Below are 6,846 nucleotides of genomic sequence, written 5' to 3' on the forward strand. Positions count from 1 at the left end.
TCCAAACTCAGAATGGAACACGAACGCATTCGACCTTTTTGGAAAAATATCCGGTGTGGTAACCACCAATTGGGATGCATTACTTGCTTCACACATACACAACCCCACTATCCGGTATTTTATCCGTATTTTGCAAAACACCATCTTTGGAAGAGCCAACAACAGTAAAGTCAATGCGAAAGAATTATTCTTCCTACACTGCATCTTTTCAGTAGATACAAAGGTAAACGCCGCCTCTTTCTTACTTCACCATATCCGTACCCTTTATGCTCGAGGCAGTCAACCTTTTGTGATTCGAGGATTAATAACCACCATCACACTCGGTTTAAATCTAGGGGACCGACTTCAGAATTTGCAATCTTTGCCACCCCTGTTTATGGATATCAGCTATTGTCGCTCCTGCCGCTTAATCAAAAATAGGGTAGGCGGCAAGTATTATCTTATGGTGAATAACCAAGAAGTCCAAAGCGTCGTTTTGCCCAACATTGCACTCACCGATGTTACCAACCCCAACAGATTCATCTACGATTTGAATGCTCCCAAACCTACCATGCCTACACAAGCAAACCCGCCCCCAGACGAGTTTGATGAAATGGAGCAAGGTGATCAAGGTCCTGAACAACATTCTGTCCCACTTAATCCTTCCGATAATGTGGCTGGTCCATCCTCCCGACGTCGTCGAAGAAGAAGGCCTGCAACAAATGATGACATCATGGATGCTATTGAACATCAAGCCCAACGGCTTGATGCCATACATGCGCAGAATAACGAAGTAATGCAACTAATGTGCCTGATGCAACAACAACAAGAGAGGAATGCAATAACCGACCAGAGGTTCACTGACTTGCTTAACAGGTTTGATGACTTGGCAGTACGTGAACGATCACCGGGTCCGAGAACAAGAGGACGCAGGCAGAATTGAGTTTGAGTACCATTTTTATTTATTTTTCCTTTTCTTTCGTTTTTTTGAAACATTGGGGACAATATTTCATTTAAGTGTAGGGGGGAAAACTTTGTTTCAGTTATGTTTATTTCCCTTTCAATATTTCCCTTTCAAGTATGTTATTTCCCTTTCAATAATAAAAAAAAATTCTTAAGTCAAGTCCCTAGTGTGAAATTTTTATTATCTATTCTCTTCAATTTTCTTGACCCATAACAAAATTCAACACACTCAATAAGTATAAAGGTTGCCTATTTTATAAAACTTGAGTGAAATTAAGACAAAATTATTACCGCCCCAACACTCTAAAAACCTCAACATGTTAGATAAGGCTAAGTACCTATTATACCAATTCCTTGACCTTTTAGTTCTATAGTAACCCCGAGTAGTTTATGCGAGAAGTCGGCACCATCTTAATAGCAAGCTACATGGAGAGTCGATGAATACAAGTGAATGATTCCCAAAACAACATATTAAAAATCAGGAAATGCACTAATTAAGTTAGGTGATCCTTACCCGATCATTTAATCCAAAGGTTGCGGACCCTACAAAAACATAGTATGAACGATCCATTGTGAGTTGGTTCAGCGGTTTCTGGTGCTGAACTTGGTAGGGCGAACTACGGTCCGATCCCCCGTAATTTGCAATAGACTAAATAAATAAGTTATCCAACGTATGTACCAGAACTTCTAACTAAAAGGGGATCAGAATCGCTAACTGGTTACTCCACCATGTGAGCGAAAAGATAAAGGGCTTAATGTGATTTCGCTCGAACGAAAACGGGTGAAATAAGAGTAAAAGAACTAGGCTGAGCTATAATAGCATGACTCGAACTGGTTTGCATAAGGTGGGGTTATCTAGTGTTGTTACGGTAGTTTTTGACGTTAAGATTAAACTCAGGTTATTTCTAAACGAGATTTACTTGCAACTTATTACGAATTGATGTGTGTTTGGAAATTTCATCTTGCTTGAGGACAAGCAAAAGTCTAAGTGTGGGGGAGTTTGATAACATGAAACTATATCACATTTTTAGACTTGATTTAATTAAATTATATCGTTATTTGATTCAATTTATTTTATATTATTCGATATTACTCGGTATTTTCTTATTATTTATTTCAGGTATCGTTATTTAAAGCACGTGTGAAAAAGAAAGAAGAGGGGTGCAAAAAGAGGATTTTCTAGGAAAAGCAGCAAGCTGAAGCACCAAAGCCCAGCCCACGTTTGGAACAAAGGAAATGGCTGACACGACCGCCACACTCACGTGCCGAGGGTCACGCCCCAAAACCTAGTGATACGACCGTAACACAGTGTGTGACGGACGTCACATATTTCATCCTATATTTTAGGCTTGACGTGCGTAACAGAGTGGACGGTTTCCCCTAAATTTCCTCCTGCACTCGTTGACGTTTGGAACCATACTGAAGACACTTTTTAGGAAACGGTTTTTTGGAGAGATGAATATAAATAGACCACACAAAAGCCAATGGAGACTCTCTCTTCTCTGTGCAATTTTCCAGCAATACCTTTCCAGCATTATAATTTTCCAGCACTCTAAATTTTCAAGCATTTTATTTTCTTTTCTTTTCTAGTTTAATTTCCGAAGCATTCAATTTATTTTCTCACGATAGTTTCTACACCGGAAACTATTATGTAATTTTTACTGGATCTAACCTTACGTTAGATCATAGTATTTTATTTCCTTGTTTTTACTTTCCTATCTGATTGAGAATTGTGAAGAACAAATCCAACCGGCTTCTGGTGGAGTGTTCGAGCATCGAAGCTAGGAGATAAAATCCAGATTTCTAGTAATTTTCCAGGTTCATTAATTATTTGATTTATAGTTTTAATTTACATATGCTTTGTTCTGCTGTTTATATATATTGTTTGTTTGATATGGCCGTATTTATGCATGATTATTGTTTATGCATGTTTAGCATGTCCGGCTAATTAATTTAGATATCGGTATGTAAAGTAAGCGGAATAAAGGAATCAAAATTGAGTTGGTTTAAATTTATTTCAAAATATAGTCACTCTTTTTCTGGACTCAATTTACAAAGTTAATACCAAGGTTTTTGTACGAGAGTAAAAGACATAAAGAAGTTAAAATCAATAGAACGACGGTTTGAGCTTTTAACTGGACAGTGTAAATTGAACATTAACTTTAAATCAGGGCGAAAGCAATTTTTAAGGTTAATTGAATTCTAATTATTTTCAAAAATTATTTTTAAAAGTTAAATGTGAGGACGAGAGTTAAGCATTTAAGTTTAATCATATAGTCTAAGTCAACAGAGCGAGAGTTTGAGACGAGGGTGTTTAAACGGTTAGTATTTTCTCAAAAAGAGTTTCTATAGATTCTATTATTTTTAAAAGTGATTTTAGATTTAACGAAATAGTGAGAGCGTACGTTAAAATATAAAGTCATAGTCTAATTCAACAGAGCGAGAGTTTGAGGAAAAGACTTTTAATTAATAGTGTCTACTGAAAAGACTTATTTTAAAATTAAGAAAAAGACCAACGAAGATTTGATTCCCTAATTACGACGAACTACATACTGATATCCATATTATTTGATATTTTAAACTAGATCCAAATTTAGTTTTACTTTTCCCCCTAATCAGTAAAGTATCATCCGCCTTAGCTTTACGCAGTAACCCTAGAAAAACGGTAGATCGATTCATTAAGTCCCTGTGGGATTGATATCTTTTAAAACTACGTGATTAGACTGTGCACTTGCAGTTAGTACCCCGATAGACTCATAAAGTCGCGATCACTATCCTAACAGGAACATCTTCTAAAATGCCTATCGGATATTTAACATATCTATCGGCTAACTGAAGTGACATCTTAGTGGGCTGTAATTCTCCTAAGTTTAACCTTTCACAAACTGCTAAAGGCATTAGGCTCACACTAGCTCCTAAGTCTAGAAAAGCTTTTTCGATGACATGATTACCCAAAAGGCAAGGAATGGAGAAATTTCCAGGATCTTTATCTTTCTTTGCTAATTTGTCCTCGGAAATAGCATTACATTCCAAAGGCTTCGAATCATCAAGTCTACGTTTGTTGGTAAGGATGTCTTTGAGAAACTTTGCATAAGAAGGTGTTTGGGTGATGTCTTCTGTGAAAGGGATTTCTACATGAAGTTTTTCTATAACTTTAATAAATTTTTGATACTGTTTATTGAGATGGGTTTGTTTGAGTCTTTGCGGATATGGTATAGGTGGTTTATATGGCGGGGGTGGTACGTAAGTTTTATCTTTAGGTTCTTCTCCTTTATCTCGACCTTCCTGGTTTTCAGATTCTTCTGGTTCCTTTACTTCGTCTGTGGGTTTGGTACATTCCTTAGAAGTTTCGGGTTCACTCAATCTAGGGTTTGGTGGCTCATCATAAGCGTTCCGACTTCGTAGGGTAATGACATTGGCTTTTCCTCTCGGATTTTGTTGAGGTTGTCCAGGGAATTGTCCTCCAGGTGTGGTCTGAGGGGCTTGGTTTAAAGCTACCTGAGAGATCTGGGTTTCAAGCATCTTGGTATGAGTAACTATTTGGTCAACCTTGGTTCCTAACCGAGTAATCAATTCGTTAACATGAATGTTTTGATTCATGAACTCCTTGTTTTGTTGGGTTTGAGTGGTGATAAAATTTTCCATAATTTTCTCAAGGCTCAGCTTTGGTGGTACAGGTTGCATAGGTTGATTTGATCTAGGGGCTTGATAACTAGGTCTCGAAGGTGCATTATTTTGGATAGGGTTATTGTTTTTATAGGAGAAGTTCGGGTGATTCCTCCATCCAGGGTTATAGGTATTCGAATATGGGTTCCCTTGGGTGTAGTTCACTTGCTCATAGTGGGTTTCGTTTAATAGACTGCATTTTGCAGATTGGTGTCCTTTGGTTCCACATATCTCACAATCCGACGAAACTGCGGCTACAGTATTCGGGTTTATGCACATATGCTCGACTTTGAGGGCTAATGCGTCCATTTTAGCTTGCATCATGTCTATAGAGCTTAGTTCATGCACTCCTCCTTAGGCTTCCTTCTTCTCAACTGTCGCTCGTTCGACTCCCCATGATTGATGGTTTTGAGCCATATCTTCGATGAGGGCACTAGCTTCAGGATAAGGTTTGTTCATCAGAGCACCGCCTGCGGCAGCGTCGATGGTCATCTTTGTGTTGTAATGAAGTCCATTATAGAAGGTTTGAATGATTAACCAATTTTCTAAACCATGATGTGGGCATGCTCGTAACAACTCTTTATATCTCTCCCAAGCTTCGAACAATGATTCTCCTTGGTTTTGGGTAAATCTAGTTATATGGTTTCGAAGAACGACGGTTTTACTCGGGGGAACATATCTAGCAAGAAAAACTCTTCTAAGATTATCCCAAGTCGTAATGGAATTGGGTGGAAGGGAATCTAACCATGATAGGGCTTTATCTCTGAGGGAAAAAGGAAATAATCTTAAACGTATTGCCTCAGGAGAAGCTCCATTGGTTTTAAAAGTGTCTGCTAATTGAAGAAATATTTTTAAATGTTGGTTTGGGTTCTCGGTAGCGAGACCCGCGAATTGTCTCTGTTGCACTAGTTGCAACAGGGATGGTTTAAGTTCAAAATTATTAGCTGGGATGGTTGGGTTTACTATACTAGAACTAGGTTCTTCATTAGATGGTTGAGCGAAATCTTTAAGAGGTCTTTGGTTTTGATCTTCGGCCATAGCTCTTTTAATTCTATGAAAGAATAAACGTGCGCGAGCGTAACATTCAGGTTCCGCCAGAGGGTATACTAAGCTTACACTTCCGGTGCTACGAGTTCTTCGCATTGACCGGCGGGAAATAGCCTAAGTCTAAACGATATAACAACAGAAAAATGAAATTTGACGAAATTGGTCCCCGACAACGGCGCCAAAAACTTGAAGCGTGCTTTTCGCAAGTATACGAACGCGTCAGAGTAATATAAAAGATTATCGAATCCACAGAGACCAAGTGTCAATCTATCGTTATCTATTGTTATGGTGTTTATCAAAGGCAATCAAAATAGGTGTTTTTGTAGTATGCAATTGAAAAGTAAAGTTTGAAATAAAGATTAATTAATAAAGATAGGGTCGAATGTAATTCACGTAATCAATTGATAATCCAAGTACTTGCTAGTAGAGCTACTTATGGGCAATGTTTCCTACTTTGAAAAGAACTAATTTAACAGGAACTGTCGCTTTCGCGTATTCAGAACCGAGTTGTACTCCCTAATCAAACCCTCTTATTGTCACTTATAAAAAGGCGCGCATTGCGTTAGAGTAGTAAACCTATTTTAAAGAAATATAGTATCTTGACTAAGTTGAAAAGTATTATAACCTGGATTTCTTAACCAAAAGAGGTTCTCACGAACCAGACTCTAAACTTATAAACGCGTCCGAAAATAGTTTTAAAATCTCTTTTCTTCTTTATGTTAAAATCTCCTAATGAACTAAACAAAGCGCTTTCGCTGTTTTTGAAATAGTTAAAAACAATTAAGTTTAAAAGGACGTTGGACGGCTTTCGATCTTACCCAACGGAATTGAAGTGCGGGAAAACTTAATTTGAAAGTTAAAATAGCCCTTAAGTGTTTCTACGAATAATTGTACGAATTACTGGTTCAATTACGATCCTTACATTCTAACCTTATAAATTTAGTTAGACATGGTAAAGTAAAAGTGCATAAATGTAAATAAAAGTAGTGCGAGTGCGGAAAGTAAATAATAGTAGTGCGAGTGCGGAAAGTAAATAATTTAAAGCGAGTGCGAGGAAATAAATAAAAGTAAAGCGAGTGCGAGGGAATAAATAAAAGTAAAGCGAGTGCGAGGAAATAAATAAAAGTAAAGCGAGTGCGAGGGAATAAATAAAAGTAAAGCGAGTGCGAGGAAATAAATAAAAGTAAAGCG

General features: G+C 37.6%; 1 non-coding gene across 1 annotated transcript; it reads left to right on the plus strand.

The window, feature by feature from the left end:
• Positions 1-5,155: 5,155 nt before the first annotated feature.
• On the plus strand, positions 5,156-5,262 carry LOC127076894 (small nucleolar RNA R71). The gene has a single exon (XR_007786910.1). It is a non-coding gene; the product is annotated as a small nucleolar RNA R71 (small nucleolar RNA).
• The last annotated feature ends 1,584 nt before the right edge of the window (positions 5,263-6,846 follow it).

Source organism: Lathyrus oleraceus, chromosome 4, assembly GCF_024323335.1.
Source record: "Lathyrus oleraceus cultivar Zhongwan6 chromosome 4, CAAS_Psat_ZW6_1.0, whole genome shotgun sequence".
Lineage (NCBI taxonomy): Eukaryota > Viridiplantae > Streptophyta > Magnoliopsida > Fabales > Fabaceae > Lathyrus > Lathyrus oleraceus.